We start from the raw sequence: 27,153 nt of genomic DNA, 5'->3' as shown, positions 1-27,153 counted from the left end.
TCCCAGACGCATAAAGGGTCGACAGAACCTTCATTGTGTAACCAGAAGTCACACAACGCCTCTGGGATCTCATCCCGGATGCCCACCTCCTCAATCCAGTACTTCGACAGCCTCCACAGTCTCGGTCCCGACGCCCTACCCCCGCCAACCGACACCAGCAAGGGAGCATGGTCCGATATGCCCCGGGAGAGGATCTCCACAGAGACCGTCTCCCGAAGCACAGCGGAGGACGCAAAAGCCATGTCCAACCGGGACAATGTCCGATAGGTAGTGGACAGGCAGGTAAACTGTGCATCAGAAGGGTGGAAGTGCCTCCATAGATCTGTTAACCCAAATGCAGAGGCCCAGTTGGACAATCCACAACTGGACACAGGGGAGGCATGAAGTCTATCCAAGGTGTTAGACATAACTAAATTGAAGTCCCCAACCAGTATCACTCGCTCCACCCCCAACTGGGCCACCACCCTCATCACACTGTAGAGCAGAGCACTATCTGCCGGGGGGGGCAAATACAGGCCCACAATAACAAAGGGGATGCTGGCAATCAGCGCACGAATCAAAACATAGCGACCCTCCGGATCCGTTTTGATCAGCATAGGCTGAAAGTCCAGTGATTTGTGCACTAACACACTAACACCTCTGGCATAGCTAGAGTAGGAGGCATGGTAATGCGCTCCCACCCATGCCTTCTTCAAACCTAAGATCTTGGAACCAATAAGATGCGTTTCCTGGAAAATGCAAATTTTGGGAGTGTATCGGTGCACAAATTTAAATACCAGGGAACGTTTCATGGCGGAATTGAGGCCACGGACGTTCCAAGAAAGAACTGTCAAATCAGCCATGATTTCCGCTCCGCCATCCGACCAGGATCTTCCACGTCTTAGCAGATAAACAGCCCAAATATAAAACCCACACATGTCTTCCCAAACCAACCAAACTAATAAAACAAAACTTAAACATTCCCAAACCCAGTAACCCATGGGTCGCAACAGGCGCCCCCCCCCGCCCCCCTCCCCGTGCACCTCCCAACAGTGGAGGGCACATACACCCCCGAATAACCAACATGAACAAGTTCAGATAGGGTTAATGGCAGCGGGTTCGCACCCGCTCAGGGTTGCACCACCAGTCCCAACCACAGAACAGTGGAAGAATGTGAAGAGTAAAAACTGCAGTCAACATCTCCGTCCCGAGATGCTGGAGTACGGAGAAAAATAAGAAAATATAAAAATATATACGTGCCAATAAAAACAATAGAAAAACAAAAGAAAATGTCTCAGTATGCCAGAAAAAGTACAGGGAGACCCCCAGGAGTAAAACAAAAGCTCCGGGGCAATAAGTTCCAGACAAAAGTGCGTAATTAGTGCCACCCCAAGGAGCTCAGCACATCCAAAATAGAGAACAAAACAGGAGGGAAGAACACAAAAATAGAAGGGACATCCAGAGGTGGCTGTTAGGCCCCACAACTAAAACAAAAAAAAAGGGGGGGGAAAAAGTAAGGCACCCTCCAGAACTGAACGGGGAAAATAAACAGAGGCAAAGCATCCCTCCTAGGCAGTCCATGTCCAGCGCATCCCTAGTTTACATGGAAAGCAGATTAATTCCCGACACTCCAGCTACAGCTCACCCACGAGGAAGGGTGTCCAGCCAGGCACTAGCATCCTTGGGGCTGGTGAAGATCTGCACAGTCTCACCGTCAACCACACGTAGCTTGGCTGGAAACAGGATGCTGTACCGAATGTTCTTGCTCCTCAGGGCGGCCTTGACCGCATCGAACGATCTGCGTTGTCGCTGTGTCTCAAGAGTGTAGTCGGGGAACAGCATAAGCTTGACGTTCTGATAAGGAATGTCACCCGCCAATCTGGCCGCGCGAAGAAGTTCATCCCTGTCGTGGAAGTTCAGCAGCCTCAGGATCATCGTACGCGGAGGGGCGCCCTCCGGGCCGGGCCTCGGTGGGACCCGGTGTGCTCTCTCCACGGTAAAATACGGAGACAGCTGCCCGGCTGGGAGAACCGAACGCAACAGGTCCTCCGTAAAGACGGTCGGATTTCTACCTTCGACTCCCTCCGGGAGCCCCACAATACGAAGGTTGTTATGACGGCTCCTGTTCTCGGCGTCTTCCGCTCGGTATTCCAATGCTCTGACCTTCGTTTGAAGCGCACGTATGGAAGCCTCGTGGTTGGTCACCGCGTCCTCCGTATCTCCAATCCGCTGTTCCACCGCCGAAATCCGGGAGCGGATCTTGTCAATGTCCTGTCGCAGCAGCCCAACGTCTAGCTGTACGGCCTCGATTTTGTTCGTCAGAGCAGCCTGGCACGCCGTAATAGCCGCCATCACCTCCGGGATCCCAGGTGGAGCGTCCTCCACGCGGTCTGTCTGAGACGCCATATTGCTAAGGCACACTGAAGCAGGCCGCTGTGTCGGATCTTCCAAATGCTCAGCGGGCGAGAGGAACTTCAACTTCTTGGCCCTTCTGGGACCCCCCGAGCTTCTTGAAGGCATACACGGGTTTCTGGTAAAAGTTAGCACCGCAAATGGATAGTTAAACGGATTATTCACCAGCAGAGCTCAGGCAGCACGTCTGCTCAGTCCACCATCCCGGCCATTAAGTAGCGACGTTTGGCGCCATTCCACGAGCGTGTGCAATTTTGAAGAGTAACATGTTAGGTATCTATTTACTCAGCATAACTTTATCTTTCACATTATGCAAAAATTGGGCTAACTTTACTGTGTTGTTTTTTTAAGCACAAAACTGTTTTTTTTTCCAAAAAAAAGCATTCGAAAAATTGCTGCTCAAATACCGTGGAAGATAAAAAGTTGCAACGACCACCATTGTATTCTCCAGGGTGTTTGCTAAAAAAACATATATAATGTTTTGGGATTCTATGTAATTTTTTAGCAAATAAATGATGATTTTTACATGTAGGAGAGAAATGTCAGAATTGTCCTGGGTGCTCCAGAACGCCTGATGGCGCTCCCTGCATGTTAGGCCTCTGTATGTGGCCACACTGTGTAAAAGTCTCACATATGTGGTATCGCCGTACTCGGGAGTAATAGCAGAATGTGTTTTGGGGTGTAATTTGTGGTATGCATATGCTGTGTGTGAGAAATAAACTGATAATATGACAATTTTGTGAAAAAAAAAAAAGTAAAAAAAATCTTGATTTTGCAAAGAATTGTGGGAAAAAATGACAACTTCAAAAAACTCACCATGCCTCTTACTAAATACCTTGGAATGTGTTCTTTCCAAAAAGGGGTCATTTGGGGGGTATTTGTACTTTTCTGGCATGTTAGGGTCTCAAGAAATGAGATAGGCCGTCAGTACTTCAGGTGTGACCAATTTTCAGATATTGGCACCATAGCTTGTGGACTCTATAACTTTCACAAAGACCAAATAATATCCACCAATTTGTACTTATTTTTACCAAAGATATGTAGTAGTATAAACTTTGGCCAAAATTTATGAAGAAAAAATTACTAATCTGCTAAATTTTATAAAAGAAACAAAGAAAAATTCATTTTTTTACAGAATTTTCTGTATTTTTTTCTTTTATAGCACAAAAAAAACGAGCGGTGATTAAATACCACCAAAAGAAAGCTCCATTTGTGTGAAAAAAGGGACAAAAATTTCATATAGGTCCAGTGTTGCATGACTGAGTAATTGTCATTCAAAATGTGAGAGCACCGAAAGCTGAAAATTGGTCTGGTTATTAAGGGTGTTTAAGTGCCCAGTGGTCAAGTGGTTAACCTGACTCTGGATCCCTCTAAAGACTCCTCGGTACAATCATCGTCTCTGCCCCATAATGCGCGTCGCTACCTGAAAGAATTGCTCCATAGCCATCAGTTGGTGGATATCTCGAGGATTTTCCATCCGCAAGATAGGGATTTCACTTTTTACTCTCCCACTCACGGCTCCTACTCCAGGATTGATTTTTTTCTAATCAAGCATTCCACCATCCCCCTCGCCTCTAAAGCTTCGATCGGCCAGATAACGCTCTCTGACCATGCGCCGGTCCTTCTGGAGCTTACGATGCCGCATTTACATGAGAGGACACCACTTTGGCGTCTGAATGAAACGCTCCTTAAGGACCCCGATGGGGCGGCGGAGATTGCAGCGGAATTACGGGCCTACTTTGCCGATAATATCGGCTCAGTGTCTAACCCTCTCCTTGTCTGGGCGGCCCATAAATGCTTCATCAGGGGGATCCTTATTAAATTAGGGCACGCGGCAAAGCAACGCCGTGCTAAAACCCTGACAGACCTGCTAACGAAGCTCCATCGGCAGGAACGGAGGCACAAAACGAGCTCTGATCCTGTGCTGGAAGCAGAGCTGCTCCAGACCAGGGAGGCCATCAGGAACCATTCCCTATATCAGGCGAAGCACACCCTACTCAAGGCTAGAAGAGCGTTTTATGAGTATGGGGATAAGTGTGGCCGCCTGTTGGCCAATGCACTCAGGGCGAAGCGAGCGCAAACATATGTTCCTGCATTATCAACGCCGACTGGGTCCAGGGTACATGCGACTCCTGACCTAGCAGCGACTTTTCGTGAGTTCTATGCTAGGCTTTACAATCTGGACCGGTCCCAGGCAGCTACCGCCCCCGCCTCCACTATCTCCGATATACAGGAATATCTCAGGGAAGCCAACTTACCCGCGCTTTCAGAGACGGACCGAGACCTGCTATCCCAACCTATTCGCATAGAGGAATTGGCAGCGGCCATTGCCGATACTCAGCCAGGGAAGGCCCCGGGACCGGATGGATTTACGCTTCCGTATTATAAAACTTTCCAGACGCAGTTGGCCCCCCAACTTATTAAAGCCTTTAACGCTATTCTGGACGGGCATAGCGTCCCTCCAGACATGCTACGGGCATCTATCTCGGTGATCCCTAAACCTGGAAAGGACCCGCTGTTGTGCGCCAGTTACAGGCCCATCTCTCTGCTGAACTGTGATATTAAGCTCCTTACGAAACTCTTAGCTTCCAGGCTCAGTGGTTTTATGCAACACCTGGTAGCTTTAGACCAAGTGGGCTTTATACAGTCCAGAGAAGCAAGGGACAATACCGTTCGGACGCTTAACGTCATAGAGATGGCGAAGAGATCAGGCACCCCACTCATACTCCTGTCCACCGACGCCGAAAAGGCATTTGACAGGGTGGACTGGGGGTTTCTACAAGAAGTGTTACGGTCCTTTGGTATGCCTAAACCGATAATGGACTGGATAGCAGCTCTATACTCTAGTCCTACGGCCACGGTCCGGGTTAACGGGATGGATTCAAAACCTTTTGAGATCTCGAATGGGACCCGACAGGGATGCCCACTTTCCCCCCTTCTTTTCGTCCTCTCCTTGGAGCCGTTTCTCAGGCACATAAGGGACAACCCCAATGTATGCGGGGTTCAGTCGGATTGTTACCACCACAAGGTGGCCGCGTACGCGGACGACCTCTTATTTTTTATCACAAAACCAATAACGTCCCTGCCGTCGTTGCTGCGCGAATTAACACGATATGGTTCCTTATCCAAGTTTAAGGTCAATCTTCAGAAATCAGAAGCTCTGAATGTCTCAGTGTCGGACCGCACACTGGCGGGTTTGCAACCATTTTTCCCATTTAAATGGGCCTCCCGGTCTATACAATATTTAGGCACCAAAATACCAGCCACCTCCAAGGATATTTTTTCCCTGAATTTCCGGCCCCTTTTGACGACGCTTGCGACGGACCTTAAAATTTGGGACCCACTGGCTCTGTCCTGGTTTGGACACTGTAACGTGCTGAAGATGAACGCGATGCCTAGACTTCTGTACCTACTAAAAGCCCTACCTATTAAAATACCCCAGTCTTTCTTTCATGCGGTTCGCTCCATTTTTATCCAGTTTTTTTGGCGCGGCAAACACCCGCGTATTGGTAGGGCGATGCTAGTGCGCCCGAAATTGAGGGGAGGTATTGGCTTTCCGGACCCTGCTTTATATTACACAGCGACGCACATGACACGCGTGGTCGACTGGTGTCGACATGAGGAACTGAAGTTGTGGGTTAAACTGGAGAGGGAGATGGCGCAGGCTCCGCTGCCTGGGCTGCCTTGGGCGGGGAGGCCTCTTGGGCCCTGCGTGACTACTCACCCGTTAATTGGCCCCACTTTAGCTGAGACGGAGCGTTTTTTCCGCCTATCTCGTCGGACTAGCTTCCCGTCCCCAATGACCCCGATTGTCGGGCATCCTGGATTTCCCCCGGGACTGCGAGACCGGACCTTTACTGGGAGGGCCCCGATGGGAATTCTGAGAGCTGCTCTATTTCTGGAACCCACGGGCTGGATTCCCACGGGGACCATATTGCGAGAACAAATACCAGTTACATTAGATAGTTGGAGAGCTAGACAGCTCGCTCACTTTTTTGGTTCACTGCCTAACCACTCGCTCTTTTCTAGACAGCTCCATCCATTCGAAGACCTTTGTCTGGAGGATGGCCCAGTTCGTGGGTTTCTGACTGAAGCACAATCCTCCACTGATCCGCCATTTTTGGCAAAGTGGGAGAGGGATCTGCGAACTACATTCTCCGCAACACAAAAGGATAGGATACTCTTTTTCGCCCATAAGTCGTCACTCTGCAGTAAATACCAGGAGATGTCATATAAGTTGATCACACGCTGGTATCGTACACCAGCGGTGTTAGCCAAAATATTCCCCGGTCATTCTGACCGATGTTGGCGCTGTGGGCAACAAGCTGGTACCATTCTCCACATTTTCTGGGAATGCCCTACACTCCAAACCTTCTGGCAACCTGTTCTGAGACTCATACACAAGTTTACAGATATTTCTCTGGACAATGATCCCGCGGCAGTACTCCTCAACTTAACCCCCATGTCGAAAAAGCGTTATCACAAGTCCTTACTTAAACATCTCCTTAATGCGGCCAGGGCCTGCATCCCGAGTCAGTGGAAGCAGCAATCAGCTCCAACGGTGACACAGTGGTTCGCAAGGGTAAATGATATTGAACGCATGGAGGACCTTACTGCCACAATAAGGGATAAATCAGAGGAACATAGGAACAGATGGTTCTACTGGACCCAGTATCGCTTTTCTGGGGAATACCTCAGTGAGATTCACTAAGCTCATGAAGACCCCTGGAGACAGGTGTCCCACACTTCGGCTGGCCGCTGTAATGGTGAGCCGAAGGGGTCTTTTGCTCCCCGAGGGGGAACCCCGCCCTATCCACATTACCCCCTTACCTAACCTCTTCCATCTCTGCTATTTCACCCCCTGTTCTGCTCTCCCCCCTTTTCCCTTTTCTCAACTCTACTTTTCTCATTTTTAAACTTAATAATAGGAAAATACGGTATGTTCCGACCCCATTTGATTATTACGCAATACGCTTCCCCTACCTACGGATATTCCAACCCTTTGAGGGTGTCGGGGCTGGTGTTGAAGATAGCTTATGTAGAAGAAGCTCCTATGCGAGGGGGAGCATTAATCTCCTCTCGAATAGTCTTCACAGCTGTTTATGTCTTGTACTCCCAGGTTTTCTTGCCACTGGCTCTGATACCCATGTTTTGGTATTGTTTGTTAGTAACTGTCTGTATTACGCATTCTGTGAAGTTGCCTCTGCATTGTATGTCGCATACTATTAAATAAAAAAATAAAATAAAAAAAGACAGGCCTGTCGTGCCCATAGTGCCCTTCCTGCTGCATTCGCCAATCCTAATTGGGAACCCACCACTTATGCAGCACCCGTACTTCCCCCATTCATTGGCCAACCTGGCATTGAGGTGGAAACAGTTGATTTTACGTCACTTGATTTTTATTGTTTTTCACCGAAGATCACTATAGATCTATTGTGGACCAAAGCAATTTGTATGCTGGTCAACACATCGGCATTATTCCCCAGTCCTCCCTTGCCAGAGATTGGAGACCAATTACGGTCTCCAAATGTAAGACCTTTCTGGGCCTTTCCCTCAACATGGACATAACTAAAACATAACTAAAAAGAGTGAGTTGTGCTCATATTGGTCCACTGACCCAATTCACCATATGCACGTGTTCTCTGCTTCCATGGCCAGGGCAAGATACGAGCAGATTTTGCGATTCTTACACTTCAATGACAATGAACTCTGTCGTCCTTGTCGAGACCCTGAATACGAACGGCTCTACAAAATTCGGCCCCTCGTAAACCACTTCAACCAACATTTTGCAGACTTGTTTACTCCCCATCAAGATGTCTGAGTCCCAGATTAAGTATTCTGGACGCTTGTCATTCAAACAGTACCTTCCCAGCAAGCGTGCCAGATACAGGGGTCAAGATGTATAAGCTCTGTGACAGGGCCACAGGCTATACATATAGTTGTATGGTTTACGAGGGCAAAGATAGTCACGTAAAGCCGACAAACTGCCCTGACTGCATAGGAAGGGCTGGCAAGATTGTGTGGGACTTGGTGTCAACCTTATTTGGAAAGGGGTACCATTTGTATGTGGACAATTATTACATAAGCGTGACAATTTTTAGCCACTTGTTTGATCAACAGATTGGCGCATGTGGCACTGTGCGATCTAATCGCCGGGGCTTTCCCCAGTGGCTTGTAGATTCCTGTCTTAGGCTGGGAGAGAGAGCCTGCTTGCAGTGTAATAACTTGCTCGCTATGAAATGGAGGGATAATAAGAATGTTTTCGTTCTTACATCCCTTCATGCAGACATAACGGTCCAAATTACTACGGCGACTGGTGTTGTGGAGAAACCCCTCTGTGTCCATGAATATAACCAAAATATGGGAGGGATGGACCTCAATGACCAGTTGTTGGCACCATACCTAGTTGCCCATAAGGCCAGGCGCTGGTACAAAAAAGCGTCTGTTTATGTATTTCAATTGACTTTGCTGAACGCTCATGTGCTATACAGAGTTTCAGATACAGACTGTATCCTTCCTTAAATTCCAGGAAGAGATCGTCAGAGCCCTTCTGTATCCAGATGGTGCTCCATGGCACCTTCCCCAACCAAATGCAGTAAGCCGGCTGCATTAAAGGCATTTTCCTTATGTCCTCCTGAGTACCCCTACCCAACTAGCCCCCCAAAGAAAATGTTGTGTCTGCAGAAAGCGCGGATATAGGCATGACACCCATTATTATTGTCCCCCGCTGTCCTGACAATCCTAATCTTTGCATTGGTGAATGTTTTGAATGCTACCATTCACTAGTTAAGTATTAGCATAGGGTACAGCATTGTACAGACTAGGCACACTTTCACAGGGTCTCCCAAGATGCCATCGCATTTTGAGAGACCCAAACCGCTGGATCCGTTACAACAGTTACAACCGTTAGAACTGTTACAGTTACATAAAAAAGTGTAAAAAAGTAAAAAAACACAAAAAACAAAACAAAATAGCTGTTTTATTGTTCTCTCTCTCTCTATTCTCTCTCTATTGTTTCTGCTCTTTTTTACTGTATTCTTTTCTGAAATGTTTTATTGTGTTTTATTGTTAACCATTTTTTGTTTTTCAGGTACACCATTCAGCTGCAGCGTGGATTTATTTATCTTGACAGCAACAGCGTTTGCTCCCACGATACATAAAGCCATGACTCCAGCGCTGTCAGAGGTGATTTCACCACCACAGTTAAAAAAAAGAGCATATATGCCAAAGCATGGGGGAAGCAGGGGTGGAGGAGAGATTTGCTCCTACCTTTTGCGGGAGGATGCCCCCATGCTTCGACATATATATATTTTAGTCACAGGTTGCGTTAAAAAATGTTTTATTTTTTACTGTTTTTTTTGTATTTGCTTTGCAGGTATGGCAAGTCTTATGCCGCGTACACACGATCAAACAATCCGGTGGAAAAGTCCGGCGGACTCGAGTGTGTGGGCTCCGGCAGACTTTTTTTACCCAGCGGACTAAGAAAGTAGTTTTGCACCAAAATATGTCCGCCGGACTCGCAGTCCAGAGGACAATACGGCTGTGTGTGTGCTAGTCCGCCGTACTTTTGAAACGAACTGACTTTTCCCGCACGGAGAAAAGTCCGTTCATTTTGAGCGTGGCTCCAGGTAGCCGGGACTAGCGAAGGAAGCGTCGCTGGCCCCCTCACCTGGTATTGAGTCCCCCTCTAGGTCCATATCAGATCCTTATCCGAGCACGCTACCTGGCCGGCCAGGAAAGGGGGTGGAGACGAGCAAGCGCCCCCCCCGAGCTGTATCAGGCCGCATTCCCTCAACATGGGGGAGTTGCTTTGGGGAAGGGGGGGCGTTGGTTGTCGGGGTCTGTGGGAGGGGGGCTTATCGGAATCTGGGAGCCCCCTTTAATAAGGGGGCCCTCGGATACCGGCCCCCCACCCTATGTGAATGAGTATGGGGTACAATGTACCCCTACCCATTCACCTGTGAAAAAAAAAAAACACACACAACACGCAAGGGTTAAAAATAGTTTATTGCACAGCTCGGGGGTCTTCTTCCGTCTTGGGGGGGTCTTCTCGCCGGACTCCTCCGCTATCTTCTGCTAGCTCTTTTACTAGCGGAGGAGCCTGGCTTTCTTCTTCATCGCCGCCCTCTTCTTCCGACTTCGGGAGTCTTGTCCCCCTCTTTGGTTCTTCTTGCTGGGCCTCCGCGCCTTCTTCTAGCTCTTTTACAAGCGGTGGCCCGGTCTTCTATAACCGCTGACGCCGCTGTCTTCGTCGTCACCACCTTCTGTTCTTCTCTTCTTTAGCTGTTGCCTCGTCGCTTTTTTTTGTGCCTAGTCCGCTGGAAAAGTCACGGGTGTGGGCAGGTCTGCTCGTTCGGACAGTCCGACGGACTTTACGGTGGTTTGTTCGCCAGACTAAGTCCGCCGGATAGTCTGATCATGTGTACGCGGCATTACGGTTATACTGTAATGTTACTTTGTTTTATTGTTAACCATCATTTGCTTAGCAGGTACGCCATTCGGCTGCAGCGTGGATTTATTTATCTTGACAGCAACAGCGTTTGCTCCCAAGATCCATAAAGCCGTGAATCCACTGTTGGAGGTGATTTCACCACCACAGTTAAAAAAAAAAAGAGGATATATGCCGAAGCATGGGGGCAGCAGGGGTGGAGGAGCGATTTGCGCCTACCCTTTGGGGCGGATGCCCCCATGCTTCGGCATATATAAATGGTGCATGTATGCCCACCATTAGAAGTGGGTGGATGAAGGGAGGCATACCCACTTATCAATATTAATATCTTAGATTACAATATATGCCCAACAAGGACCAGCAACGTAGTGGTATGTTGCTGGAGTTTGAGTGGTTATACCAGAATGATGCAAGAATGATCATTCTTTTCAGCCAGCGGTCAGCTTTCATGTAAAAGCAAACCTAGCAGCTAATTAGCCTCTAGACTGCTTTTACAAGCAGTGGGAGGGAATGCCCCCCTCCATCGTCTTCCATGGTTTTCTCAGGCTCTCCTGTCCCAACAGGGAACCTGAGAATGCAGCCGATGGTTTCACCAGTTGACCATAGAGCTGATAAGAGACCAGAATGGCTCCAATCATCTCTATGGCCTAAGAAACCGGAAGCTACGAGCATTTCATGACTTAGATTTCACTGGATAAACAGCTAAACAGGGTCTAATAGACCTTAATTTTTTCAAAAAAAGAGTTCCTGTCACTACCCTATTGCAATCATAGGGGATATTTACATTCCCTGAGATAACAATAAAAATGATAAAAAATATATAAATGAAAGGAACAGTTTAAAAATAAAATAAAAAAGCAAAATAAATAATAATAAAAAAAAAGCACCCCTGTCCCCCCCGCTCTCGCATAAAGGTGAACGTCTGGTGTCATATGTAAACAGCAATTGCACCATGCATGTGAGGTATCACCGTGAAGTCAAATTGAGGGCACTAATTTTAGCAGTAGACCTTCTCCGTAAATATAAAGTGGTAACATGTAAAGGCTTTTAAAATTGTATGTAGTTTGTCGCCGCTGCACGTTTCTGTGCAATTTTAAAGCATGTTGTGTTTGGTATCCATGTACTCGGCCTAAGATCGTCTTTTTTATTTCATCAAACATTTGGGCAATATAGTGTTTTTTAGTGCATTAAAATAAAAAAAGTGTGTTTTTTCCAAAAAAAGATGCCGTAGAATAATCGTTGCGCAAATACTGTGTGAAAAAAAAATGAAACACCCACCATTTTAATCTGTAGGGCCTTTGCTTTAAAAAAATACATAATGTTTGGGGGTTCAAATAAATTTTCTTGCAAAAAAATATATATATATTTTTTCAAGTAAATAAAAAGTGTCAGAAAGGGATTTGTCTTCAAGTGGTTAGAAGAGTGGGTGATGTGTGACACAAGCTTCTTGTGCATAAAATTCCAGGACAGTTCAAACTCCCCCCACCCCCCAAATAACCCCATTTTGGAAAATAGACACCCCAAGCTATTTGCTGAGACGCATGTCGAGTCCATGGAATATTTTATATTTTGACACAAGTTGCGGGAAAAAGACAAATTTATATTTTTTTGCACAAAATTGGCACTAAATGATATATTGCTCAAGCATGCCATGGGCATATGTGAAATTACACCCCAAAATACATTCTGTTGCTTCTCCTGAGTACGGGGATACCACATGTGTGAGACTTTTTGTGAGCCTAGCCGTGTACAGGACCCCAAAAACCAAGCACCACCTTCAGGCTTTCTAAGGGTGTAAATTTTTGATTTCACTCCTCACTGCCTATCACAGTTTCGGAGGCCATGGAATGCCCAGATAGCACAAAATCCCCCCAAATTACCCCATTTTGGAAAGTAGACACCCCAAGCTATTTGCTGAGAGGTATGGTGAGTATTTTGCAGACCTTGATTTTTTTCACAAAGTTTTGAAAATTGAAAAAAGAAAAAAAAAGAAATTTTTCTTTTCTTTCTTAATTTTCAAAAACAAATGAGAGCTGCAAAATACTCACCAGACTCTCAGCAAATAGCTTGGGGTGTCTACCTTCCAAAATAGGGTCATTTGGGGGGATTTTGTACCATCTTGGCATTTTATGGCCTTCAAAACTGTGATAGGTAGTGAGGCGTGAAATCAAAAATGTACGTGCTTAGAAATCCTGAAGGTGGTGCTTGGTTTTCGGGCCCCGTACGCGGCTAGGCTCCCATAAAGTCCCACATGTGGTATCCCTGTACTTAGGAGAAGCAGCAGAATGTATTTTGGGGTGTAATTCCACATATGCCCATGGCATGTTTGAGCAATATATCATTTAGTGATAACTTTGTGCAAAAAAAAAAAAGTTTGTTATATTCCCGCAACTTGTGGCAAAATATGAAATATTCCATGGACTCAACCTGCCTCTCAGCAAATAGGTTAGGGTGTCTGCTTTCTAAAATTGGGTAATTTGGGGGGGGGGGGGTTGTGCCATCTTGGCATTTTATGACCTTCAAAACTGTGATAGGTAGTGAGGAGTGAAATCGAAAATGTACGCCCTTAGAAATCCTGAAGGCGGTACTTGGTTTTCGGGGCCCCGTATATGGCTAGTGTAAGGGATCTTCCCGGGGTAGGGTGTGTTTGGACACAGTTCACAGCAGACTTGGAATTTATAAAGCAGATCTTGGCGTTTATTCGTGGTACAAACAGTCCAGCAAACAAAATATACAGCAACACCGTGCTTTCTAAGTACAACAAAAATAAAAGTCCTAGCCCGGCTGGGCGCTTACTAACAGGTTCTGCTCACCTATCTGACACTTACAAACACAGCGTCTTTCGCCTGGATGTCGCAGGGTGAGTTTTAGCTCCAGCAGTGGCTGTGCTTGCAGCTTCCTTCAACACACAGATTGTTCATTCCCTGGCTGAGAGCAATCACCTGCAGACCCTGCAGATCCTTTAGCTTCCCAGGCTAATTAGGATCAAAGCTCACCTGATCCCAAACCCAGAACTGGATCGGGGGATGTGGAATGACAGGTCCCTCTACCAAACCTACCTGCCATTCCATATAAACCCAGGCCCGGCAAAATTAAATAACAATTCAGCAGCATATCGCTGCTGAGAAACTGAACCATCCTGGATTTACCATCTCACACTGTGTAGCAACCTAGGTGAGATGTACACCCCCTCGATCACTTCTCCAGTGACATGTCTACATATCCCCCCCCTCTTTTTCAGACCGGAGGGCTGAGCCTTTTGTCCCCACAGACAACTTACCCTTGACAATGCGTCAGCATTTGCCTGTAATTTCCCTGGCCTGTGTTCCACAGTGAAATTAAAGTTTTGTAGGGAGAGAAACCATCTAGTCACTCTTGCATTTCTCTCCTTGTTTAACTTCATCCATGTTAGGGGGGCATGGTCTGTCACCAACTTGAATTTCCTGCCTAGCAAGTAATACTTTAACGATTCTAGGGCCCACTTCACTGCCAAACATTCTCGCTCCACAATGGCATAATTTTTCTCGGCCGGGGTTAATTTTCTACTCAAGTACGTCACTGGATGCTCCTCACCATTCACTATTTGTGAGAGTACTGCACCTAAGCCTGTGTTAGAGGCATCTGTCTGGACCAGAAATTCTCGTTTGAAATCGGGGGTAACTAAGACAGGTGGTTGGCACAAGGCAGACTTAAGGCTTTGGAAAGCCTTCTCGGCCTCTGGGGTCCACGTGACCATTGCTGTCTTTCCGCCCTTTGTCAAGTCAGTTAGTGGAGCAGCAACTGAGGCAAAGTTCGGCACAAATCTACGGTAATACCCCGTAATACCCAGGAAAGCTCTAACCTGTTTCCTTGTCAGGGGTCTAGGCCAATTCTGTATTGCCTCAATTTTATTTAGCTGTGGCTTAATCAACCCTCTCCCAATAATGTAGCCTAGATATTTGGCCTCTTCTAGGGCTAGAGCACACTTCTCGGCATTTATGGTCAACCCCGCATCACTTATGGCATCCAACACGGCCTGTACCTTACAGAGGTGACTTTCCCAATCAGGGCTAAAAATGACCACATCATCGAGGTAGGCAGCTGAGTAATCACGATGTGGTCGCAGAATCAAGTCCATCAACCTCTGGAAAGTTGCAGGCGCTCCATGTAACCCGAATGGCATCACTGCATACTGGAATAGCCCATCAGGGGTGGAGAATGCAGTTTTCTCTTTAGCCTCACCAGAAAGTGGAATCTGCCAGTAGCCCTTTGTGAGATCGAGGGTGGTTATGTACCTGGCGTTACCCAACTTCTCAATCAACTCATCTACCCTGGGCATAGGATACGCATCGAACTTGGAGATCTCATTCAACTTTCTGAAATCGTTACAGAACCTCCAAGTTCCATTGGGCTTTGGGATTAGCACAATTGGGCTGGACCATTCACTCTGTGACACCTCAATTACCCCCAGAGCAAGCATACGTTTTACCTCGGCAGATACGGCTTCCCTACGTGCCTCGGGTATCCTATAGGGCTTAAGGTTTACTCTGCTTCTAGGCTCAGTTTCAATGTGATGATGGATGAGGTGTGTACGCCCTGGGAGGTCAGAGAACTTGTTTTTGTTTTTCTGTAAAAATTCCTGAGCCTCCTGTTTCTGTGACACTGATAGAGTATCACCTACCTTGACTGGAGGGATTGGTGGTGACAAATTATTAACAGTATTTGTCGCCACCAAGGATTCCCTGTCTTTCCAGGGCTTGATCAAGTTTATGTGATAAACTTGGAAAGGCTTCCTTCTACCTGGTTGGTGCACCTTGTAGTTCACCTCACTGATCTTTTCAACAATTTCATAGGGACCTTGCCACTTCGCCAAGAATTTACTCTCAACAGTGGGGACTAGTATAAGGACCCTATCGCCTGGGTTGAATGTCCTGATTCTTGCGGACCGGTTGTAAATTCTACTTTGGGCCTCTTGAGCCCTCTGGAGGTGTTCCCTTACCAGGGGCATTACAGTGGCTATACGGTCCTGCATTTGTGCTACATGCTCAATAACACTCTTGTATGGGGGGGACTCATTCTCCCATGTCTCTTTTGCAATGTCCAGTAGACCCCTAGGGTGACGACCATAGACCAACTCGAATGGTGAGAACCCTGTGGACGCTTGGGGCACCTCCCTAATAGCAAACATGAGGTAGGGTAATAAATGATCCCAGTCACGACCATCTTTTGCCACCACTTTCTTCAACATATGTTTCAAAGTTTTATTAAATCTCTCCACCAATCCGTCCGTCTGGGGGTGGTATACAGAGGTACGGATGTGTGAGATTTTAAATAGTTTGCATAACTCCTTCATTACTTTTGACATAAATGGCGTACCTTGGTCAGTTAGGATTTCTTTGGGGATCCCAGTCCTAGAGAACATATAAAACAACTCACGTGCAATTGTTTTAGATGCAGTGTTTCTTAAGGGTACAGCCTCAGGATAGCGGGTCGCATAATCTAGGACTACCAAAATATACTGGTGTCCTCTAGCTGACTTTACAATGGGACCCACTAAATCCATGGCAATACGCTCAAAAGGCACCTCTATAATAGGGAGCGAAACCAAAGGACTGCGAAAATGTGACACTGGGGCACTAACCTGACATGTGGGGCACGACTCACAGTATTTTTTAATGTCATCATATATGGCCGGCCAAAAAAACCTCTGGAGAACCCTCTCTCGCGTTTTGTCAGTCCCCAAGTGACCCCCAAGAACATGGTTATGTGCCATGTCAAGCACCTGACGCCGGTACGGCTTAGGTACCAGAAGCTGTTCCACAATCTCATCCTTAACCTTATTGACTCTATAGAAAAGATCATTAGTCACCGAAAAATGTGGAAATCTTTTTTCAGCATCTGGTTCCTGAGGTACCCCGTTCATAACAGCAACCTGCTCTCTCGCATTTTTGAGAGTGGGGTCCTGTAATTGTGCAGCCCCAAAATTATCGCTAGACACCTCTAAGTCTAGTATATTTTGCTCAGTGGGAGGAGCCTCCTCCTCCCCAGCCAGGACCTGCAAAAGAAAACAATCATTTTCATCCTGTACACTTTTATCATTCACAGTGGACAAAGCAACCACCTTAGAGATATCCTCACTCCTTTTGGGGATTTTTCTTTTTTCCCAGAGAGCCCAGAATAAAGGAAAATCGCGCCCCAATATTACATTATGCATGAGGTTTTTAACCACACCCACTTCATATTGTACGGTGCCTTGTTCAGTCCCGACTTTAGCCAGCACTATAGGGTACATTTTTGTATCACCATGTATGCACACAACACTCATATGCTTTTTAGACTCTAAGTCCCCAGTCACCAGGCTAGCATGCACCAAGGTTACAAGGCTTCCTGAGTCCATTAACGCTTTAACAGGAAAGTCATTGATTGTAATATCGCAGATTTGCGGTTCAGTCTCTAGTCCAGGAACTGCAGCACAAGATGGTTCCGCAAATAGCGACTGACGCCGGCTAGCGTCACATTCCATGGGTTCAGAGGTAAGAGGGCAATGGGCCGACACGTGTCCCGCCTCATGGCATCTCCAACACTGGATAGGGCCTGGTCTCTTTGGCAAGGAGTCCTTTTCAGAGCCCCTTAGCCACCCGGGACCATCACCAGTCTTTTGTCCCTGAGACACCACTTGAGCCCTTTTCCCCCCATCAGCACCCCTCCACACTCCCCCAATAGATGGAAGTCTCTTACCAGCTGACGGCACAGATCTGGCGCTCCGGGGAGGTGAAGATGCTGCAAGAACATCACGGAGGTAGTCCTCAGTCGCCTGGAACCTCTCCACAAGGTTGACAAGTTCGTTTGCATTCTTAGGATCACCTTGTCCCACCCAGCGTTGCAAGTCAGTAGGAAGCGCTCGGAGGTAGCGATCCATCACGACCTTCTCTAGGATTTGTGCAGGAGTAGAAGTGTCTGGCTCCAACCACTTTCTTGCCAAATGGATTAGGTCATACATCTGGGACCTCGCTGATTTGTCCAGACTGTAGCTCCAGTTGCGTACCCTCCGGGCACGGACTGCAGTAGTAACTCCTAGTCGGGCAAGTATCTCCTCTTTTAGCCGAGTATAGTCCTTAACCTCTTGCTCACTGAGGTCATAGTAGGCCTTTTGGGGTTCACCTGTTAAATAGGGCGCAATTACCTCTGCCCACTCAGCGGCTGGTAACTTCTCTCGCTCAGCCACGCGCTCAAATACTGTTAGAAAGGCCTCAACATCGTCCTCAGCAGTCATCTTTTGCAGCGCTTTCTGCACAGTCCTTCTCCCAAAAAAAATCTCTGGAGCGGCTCCCATCACTATGGGTGGATTAGTAACCACAGGCGCCTCACGATTTACTATCAGGTGCTCGATAAGTTGTTGTTGGCTTTGGCGCAAAGCTTGCAACTCTTCCTTATGCATCTGCTGTTGTGCCGCCATGGACTGTTCATGTCGTTGCTGTTGTTGCAAACTCACTTGCATAAACTGCTTCAGCATCTCCTCCATGTTGCTGGACTGTTCCTGGAGTGTCATTGCAGCTTTCACCCAAGACATAAGCAGCTGTAGCCAAGTCTGTCCACACCGTTGCCCCTAGCAACCGACTTTGCCCGCATTCGAACACCAATTGTAAGGGATCTTCCCGGGGTAGGGTGTGTTTGGACACAGTTCACAGCAGACTTGGAATTTATAAAGCAGATCTTGGCGTTTATTCGTGGTACAAACAGTCCAGCAAACAAAATATACAGCAACACCGTGCTTTCTAAGTACAACAAAAATAAAAGTCCTAGCCCGGCTGGGCGCTTACTAACAGGTTCTGCTCACCTATCTGACACTTACAAACACAGCGTCTTTCGCCTGGATGTCGCAGGGTGAGTTTTAGCTCCAGCAGTGGCTGTGCTTGCAGCTTCCTTCAACACACAGATTGTTCATTCCCTGGCTGAGAGCAATCACCTGCAGACCCTGCAGATCCTTTAGCTTCCCAGGCTAATTAGGATCAAAGCTCACCTGATCCCAAACCCAGAACTGGATCGGGGGATGTGGAATGACAGGTCCCTCTACCAAACCTACCTGCCATTCCATATAAACCCAGGCCCGGCAAAATTAAATAACAATTCAGCAGCATATCGCTGCTGAGAAACTGAACCATCCTGGATTTACCATCTCACACTGTGTAGCAACCTAGGTGAGATGTACACCCCCTCGATCACTTCTCCAGTGACATGTCTACACTAGACTCCAAAAAAGTCCCACACATGTGGTATCCCCATACTCAGGAGAAGCAGCAGAATTTATTTTGTGGTGTAATTCCACATATGCCCATGGCATGTGTCAGCAATATATCATTTAGTAACAACTTTGGGCAAAAAAAAATGTTCCCGCAACTTGTGGCAAAATATAAAATATTCCATGGACTCAACATGCCTCTCAGCAAATAGCTTGGGGTGTTTACTTTCCAAAATGGGGTCATTTGGGGGGGGGGGGGTTGTGCCACCTTGGCATTTTATGGCCTTCAAATCTGTGATAGGTAGTGAGGAGTGAAATCAAAAATGTATGCCCTGAAGGTGGTGCTTGGTTTTTGGGGCCCGTACGCAGCTAGGCTCCCAAAAAGTCACACACATGTGATATCCCCGTACTCAGGAGAAGCAGCAAAATGTATTTTGGGGTGCAATTCTGCATATACCCATGGCATGTTTGAGCAATATATCATTTAGTGACAACTTTTTATTAAAAAAACGTTTTTTTTGTCATTATTCAGTCGCTTGGGGCAAAAAAATTAAATATTCAATGGGCTCAACATGCCTCTTAGCAATTTCCTTAGGGTGTCTACATCACAAAATAGGGGTCATTGGGGGGGAGGGGGATTTGTACTGCCCTGCCATTTTTTAATCGAAAAACAAACTTTATTGAAAAAAAAAGAAGGAAACAGAGAAGATAACATACATAGTAGGCATACATACGGTACATCAACAATCTGGCCAAGGCAGTGTTGCATACATGAGTGCATTGGGTTAGCTGCGCTGTATAGGGTTCCGACACCCATCATGGGTAGAGGCATTATAGAGCTAATTTGTGTCAACCAGGGGAGGGGGAGCAGGCAAAAAGGAGAAATAAAAGGGGGAGGGGGAAGGGTACATAATAAAAGAAGGTCCGTGAGGTGAAGGAAGCACAGAAGGGAAAAGCAGAGGGGGGAGGGGGGCAAGGGATCAATATAACAGCATATCAAGTACACGTCTCCCCATCCCCCAACCACCTACCCCAGATCTGCTTGTATTTAAGTGGACATCCTCTATGTGTATAGACCAGTTTCTTATATGGGAGGGTATCGTTAACCTCTTTCTTCCAGCACTGGACCGTGGTGGGGAGGGCCTGCATCCAGCCACGAGCAATCACTTTTCTCGCTAGGAACAGTGTTTCATGTAGGAAGGTGCGAAGGGACTTTTTAGCTTCTAATTCTGGCAATAGACCAAGCAGGCACATCTTTGGGTCAAGGCTAGCAGGAGAGCCCATTTGGTCATGGAGAAAGTGAATTACCTGTATCCAGTATGTTTGGATAACCGGACAGGACAATATGAGGTGATAGAAGGAGCCTGGAGTGTGGTCGCATAAGCGGCATCCTGGATTATACGTGGGTTTGAACCGTGCTATCTTCCAGGGGGTCAGGTATGTCCTATGTATAATGTATAGCTGTGTGAGGCGGTCCGAGAGCCTGGGGGAGACTCTCTTCACGTCCCCCAAGACTTCATCCCACTCCTCATCCTCAATCACTCCCACATCCATCTCCCATCTGGCCTTGGCGGTATAAGCCAATGCCCCGGTGCCTGGGAGACAGATGGTGGAGTAGAGGGCGGAGATCAACTTGGTTGGCTCAGCACCTGTGACTATATCCACTATAAGAGGGACTGTCAGAGTGGGGTTGGAGCCGGCAAATTGAGTCTGTAGCGCATGTCGGAGCTGTAAATATCTGAAGAAAAAATGGTTAGGGAGTGTGAATTCTTCCTTTAGCGATTGAAAAGATTTAATCCCAGTGTTAGTCATAATTTGGTGCACGTACAGGATCCCATAGCGTGTCCAGGCTGCGGGGTCCGGAACGGACAGCAGTTCGGGCAAATGAGTGTTGAACCAGAGAGGAGTGTAAGAATGAACCTGTGGGGTCCCAAATTTGTTAAGGGCCGTCCACCATATCCTCCGGTGGTGCGTCAGCATGTCTACCTTGTGATGAAGGGGACGTCTTGACAATGGGGCCCTAAGGACTGACTGAAGTGGGGTGTGGGTGGGTCGTCAGGGCGTTTACAAAGTAATGTCTGGTATCTTGGTAGCTCGCTCTTGTCAAAGTGATAGAAATGGGACAATTGGGAGGCAAGATAATAATCCTGGAAATCTGGAAGAGCAGCCCCTCCCATTGTCACTGGGTTCTTCAGAAGTCTCCAAGACAATTTGTGTCTGCTGTGGCCCCATATAAATGAATTAAGAATTGATTCAATCGTCTTGAAAATTTTTTGTGGTATATACAGGCGTGCATGCCACACCAAATAAAGTATCTTGGGCAGGAGTATCATTTTGACCAGATTGATGCGTCCCATAACACCCAGAGGTAGTCTGGCCCAGGTTTGTGTCTTGTTCTTGATCAGGGTGTAAAGGGGTTCAATGTTCAGGAGTATATAGTCTGTCAGCGATCTAGTGACCAGCACTCCTAAATACTTGATCACGGAAACCCTAGGGAGATTTAGAGGAGGGGACGTGGGTACAGGGGGGAAATGATCAAGCGGAAGGATCTGGGATTTGGACCAGTTGATGCTCAGACCCGAATGACTACCAGTACAGTCTATGGTGTGAAGGGCTGCAAGAAGAGAGGGACCCGAGTCGGCTAAGTATAGGAGTGTATCATCAGCATACATCCCGATCTTTTCTTCCAGATCTCCTATCCTAAGGCCACAAATTCTGGTGTCTGCGCGAACCATAATAGCTAGTGGTTCCACAGCCAACGCATACAGCATGGGAGAAAGGGGACAACCTTGTCGAGTCCCTCTCTCCAGCGGGAACTGATCAGAGAGCCAGCCGTTCACAAGCACCTTGGCCCTCGGGGATTGATACAGGAGTTGGACCCATTGAATAAAGTTGGGGCCAAGTCCGAATCCCAAGAGGCATTCCCACAGGTAGTTCCATTCCACAGAGTCGAAGGCCTTGGCAGCATCCAAGGCCACCACGACCCGCGAGCCGACTTCATCATGGGATCCCTGGATGTTCATGAGTAAGCGGCAGATATTCATGGCGGTGTTTTTTCCTGGCATAAAGCCAGTCTGGTCAGGGTGGATCAGTGACCTGATTAAGGCGGGAGGCAAGAATCTTGGCCAGTATTTTAATGTCGACCTGTAGTAGGGAGATAGGTCTATACGATTCCGGATAGTTTGGGTCCTTCCCTGGCTTGGGAATCACTACTATTTGTGCTTCTCTCATGGAGGGGGGGTAGGATTCCCGTGTCAAATATGGATTTATATAAGTCGTGAAGTTTAGGGGTCAAAATTTCAGAGTAGGTGGCATAAAATTCAAGCGGTAGACCGTCCAGTCCTGGTGCTTTAGAAGTGACCAGAGAGGAGATAGCCTCAGAAATATCCTCCTCAGTAATGGGGGCCTCTAAAAGGTCACATTGGGCATCTGTCAGTTTGGGAAATGTAACTCTCGCTAGGTAGTCTCTGATGTCTTGGGGAGTATGAGTGACCCGAGTGGCGTAAAGTGCTCGATAAAATCTTGCAAATTCCTCCGCCACCCGTTGTGGATCCGTAATACCATTCCCCTGGGTGTCTATCAGTGAGACCACGACTGGGGGATGGGAATCTAGGTGGGCGAGGTAAGCAAGTAGTTTGCCCGATCTTTCTCCATATTCAAATATCCTTTGCCTACAGAAAAAGATGCACTGCTTGGCCTGCTCCGTATGCAGTTGGGAGACCTGTCGTAGCTGGAGCTTAAGGTTAGTAGCCGCGTCAGGGGAGGGGTCTCGATGAAACTCCTCCTCCAGTCTTTGTAGGTGATCTGTAGCCTGTTGGATAACAAGTTTTGACGACCGCTTAAGTCTGTTAATACGCGTGGTGAGCAGGGAGCGGGCGTAAAGCTTAAATGTGTCCCACACTATGTCGTAGGTAGTGGAATCCCCGTTAACTGTAAAATAGTGTTGCAATTCCGTAGGGATGTCTTCTTGCTCCTGCAGGGCGGTTAGCCAAAATGGGTTCAGCCGCCAAGTAGGAGAGGCCTTCAGGAGCCGCATCGTAATCCAGTAGGGGGCGTGATCCGAGAGAATTCTCGGAGCAAAGCCCACGTCTTCCAGTCTGGGTGTCAGAGTCTGTGAGATGAGAACAAAGTCAATTCAGGACATTGCGTTATGGCTGGCATGCGGATGCTTGTGGCGCCATGTATCTACAAGAGAAAAGTCGGTCAATATACGATGTAGTCTGGTATGGGCTGGTGGGTCACCGGGGGAGTCTGGTGTGCCCATTCGGTCCAGAGCGGGAATGAGGGTCATATTAAAGTCCCCCATCCACACTGCCGGCACCGAAGGACAGTGTGCCATAAATGCAAGGCCCTCCTTAAGTACAACTGAGTTATAAGGGGGGGGACATAGCAGGCTATTATCAAAATAGGGGCTCCATTAATGGTGGCATGTAGGAATACATATCTGCCCTTCTGGTCCGTCTGGAGCAGCACTAGGTCAAACGGCACCCTTTTAGCAATTAGGACCGAAACCCCCCTGGAGTATGAGGTGTGGGTGGCATGGTACACCCAACCTATCCACGGTTTTTTAAGAGAGGACTGGAGATGGCCAGTAACATGGGTCTCAACAAGCGTGATAATGTCAGCTCGCTGGGACTTAAGGAATGTCAGGGCGGCAGTGCGTTTTTATCTTATTCTGCATGCCTCTGACATTCCACGTAAGGAACTTTAGAGAGTTCATGGTGGGTGCAGGGCATAAACAATAAACCATAGGCGGGCTAGAATCAGCAGAGTAGTCATGGCCAATTCAGTGCACACATAGTTACATAGTTAGTCAGGTTGAAAAAAGACACAAGTCCATCCAGTTCAACCAAAAAAAAATAATAATAATTATATATAATAAATATCATACCAGCCCATATACCCAATTCTATACCCACAGTTGATCCAGAGGAAGGCAAAAAAAAACAGCAGAGCATGATCCAATTTGCTAAAGCAGGGGAAAAAATTCCTTCCTGATCCCTCGAGAGGCAATCGGATTTTCCCCGGATCAACTTTACCTATAAATTTTAGTACCCAGTTAGATTACATACACTTAGGAAATAATCCAGGCCTTTCTTAAAGCAATCTACTGAGCTAGCCATAACCACCTCTGCAGGGAGTCTATTCCACATTTTCACAGGTCTTACTGTGAAGAAACCTTTCCGTATTTGGAGATGAAATCTCTTCTCCTCTAGACGTAAAGAGTGCCCCCTTGTCCTCTTTGTTGACTGTAAAGTGAATAACTCGACACCAAGTTCCCTATATGGACCCCTTATATATTTGTACATATTGATCAAATCCCCCCTTAATCTCCTCTTCTCAAGAGTGAATAAATTCAGTTATTCTAATCTTTCCTCATAGCTGAGTTCCTCCATGGCCCTTAGCAGTTTGGTTGCCCTTCTCTGCACTTTCTACAGTTCCCCGATATCCTTTTTGAGAACTGGTGCCCAAAACTGAACGGCATATTCCAGATGAGGTCTTACTAATGATTTGAACAGGGGCAAAATGATATCTCTCTCTCTGGAGTACATACCTCTCTTAATACAGGAAAGGACTTTGCTCGCTTTGGAAACCGCAGCTTGGCATTGCATGCTATTATTGAGCTTATGATCTACCAATACCCCCAGATCCTTCTCCACTATGGATTCCCCCAGTTGTACTCCCCCTAGCGTGTATGATGCATGCATATTCTTAGCCCCCAAGTGCATAACTTTACATTTCTCAACATTAAACCTCATCTGCCACATAGTCGCCCAATTAGACAGAGCATTGAGGTCGGCTTGTAAATTGGTGACATCCTGTAAGGACGTTATTGCACTGCATAGCTTGGTGTCATCTGCAAAGACGGAAATGTTACTTTTGATCCCAGACCCAATATCATTTATAAAGATATTAAAAAGCAAGGGTCCCAGCACTGAACCTTGGGGTACACCACTGATAACCTTAGACCATTCAGAGTAAGAATCATTAACCACTACTCTCTGAATTCTGTCTTTTAGCCAGTTTTCTATCCATCTACAAACTGATGTTTCCAAACCTGTAGACTTTACCTTACACATGAGCCGTGTGTGCGGAACTGTATCGAACGCTTTTGCAAAATCCAAATATATCACGTCCACCGCCACCCCTCTGTCCAAGGTTTTACTTACCACCTCATAAAAAGAAATCAGGTTTGTCTGACAACTTTTGTCTTTCATGAATCCATGCTGCCTGTTGCTCAAAATATTTTTTTCCTGCAAGAACTCGTCTATGCGGTCTTTTATTAATCCCTCCAGTATCTTCCCAACTATAGAAGTTAAACTAACGGGTCTATAATTACTTGGTAAAGACACACAAAACACAATAGCAGCCAATTCCAATAATGCATGTATGACTTTAACATAGTACCTTCAGCATAAACAAACGTTAGCAAACATAGTGGTGTAAGAAAAATAAAAACCACAACACCCCCCCCCCCCCACACCCAGTCCAGCGCCACCCCAACACGGCTTGGACATCATATCCCATAACTGGGTACCAACAGGGGACATCCACTAGTTAGGACCCATTGGAGGCATGGAACTTAATTGCAGAGGAGCATAGATACCCAAGGTAACAAAGAGAAAAACAAAGGGGGAGAAAATAAAATCAGACAAATGGGGGAGGGAAAAGTGCACAAAAATCCTAAAAGTCCTAGGGGGGCGACTTCTTCTCTGGAAGGTGCATGGGGAGTAGGGGCCACAAAGGTGTGGTACCATCATGGCTGAGCAGGGGGAGCTCCGCCCGCCATATGGATGATGAATAAAGTACAGTAGAACAGTCCTGGATGACGTGTAATCTTCAGTCCTCCCCAGGCGCTCCTCAGGTACAGGGAAGGCAGGGATCTCAGGCCAGCGAGAGCGCCGGGAAAGGATAGTCATGCTGTGAGATCCAGTACGAGGTGTAAAGAAAATCTTCCCGAGTTTATCCGCTGGCCCTGCAAGGGCAGTTATTGACCATGTGCTCAGCGCGACAGCTTAATCGCCAAAGTAGCAGCAGGAGAGATCGCGGGCACCCATGGGAGCAGGAGAAGGGAAGAAAAGCATCCACAGCTTACGGGTAGGGCAACATGTTCAGGCTTGGTGTTCTCTCTGGTCAATCCAGGTGGATGCCAATTCAGGGTCATCAAAAAAGTGAGTTCGGCCCTCGTGTTCCACGCGAAGCTTCACAGGATACAGAATTGCATATTTAAGGTGTAGAACCCAGAGGCGTCGCTTAACATCCTGGAACTTGGATCTCTGCCGTTGTACCTTGCTGGAAAAGTCCGGGAATACTGCCACATGGGTATTGGTATGGGGGATATTACCCCTCTCTCTAGTCAGGCGGAGGATTTTGTCACGGTCCCTGAAGTTAAGAAATTTCGCAATCAGGGTACGTGGTGGGGCCCCCGGGGGAGGGGTATAGACCGGGATTCGATGAGCTCTCTCCACTGTGAACATCACCGAAAATGCCTCTCTGCCGAAGGTGGAGGTCAGGAGATTTTTGAGGAAACCCGCCGGATCGTTACCTTCAGCTGTCTCAGGGAGGCCGATAAAGCGGAGATTACATCTTCGGAGACGATTTTCCATGTCGTCCTGTTTCGCGCTAAGCTGTTGCAGCTGACGGCGTACCTCGTCAGTAGTGTGTTGTAGGGGGTGTATGATGTCTTCAGCTCTACTGATGCGGGTCTCTGTCTCCGCCACACGATCCCGGAGGGTAGAGAGATCTTGCCGGATGAGGGACACATCAATTTGGACCTCCTCAATTTTGGAGGTGAGCGTGCTCTGACATAGGGTTATAGCGTCCACAACTTGATTAGTGGCCGACGTAGAGTGGTAGGCATCAGGGGGAGCACTAGCGCCATCTTTGGCCCGGTGCTCCTCTTCATGGCGGCGGTACCTGGCAAGCTTGTCAGCGGCCTCATTGGACTTTTTAGGTGGGGACATGGTCCAGTATAGCCCGGGGTGTTCCAAAATGGCCGCTATGTATTAGGCCAGCCGTTCACCCTCCCCTCTCGTGTCAATCACAAAGTGCCGCAGGCAAGGTTAGTAGATGGGGGCTTGGGGCCTGCAAGGAT

The sequence above is a fragment of the Lithobates pipiens genome, unplaced genomic scaffold (genome assembly GCF_037356315.1).
Source record: "Lithobates pipiens isolate NorthernLeopardFrog02 unplaced genomic scaffold, aLitPip1_a1.2 Scaffold_13, whole genome shotgun sequence".
In the NCBI taxonomy this organism is placed as follows: domain Eukaryota; kingdom Metazoa; phylum Chordata; class Amphibia; order Anura; family Ranidae; genus Lithobates; species Lithobates pipiens.
This window is presented reverse-complemented; position numbering follows the sequence as displayed.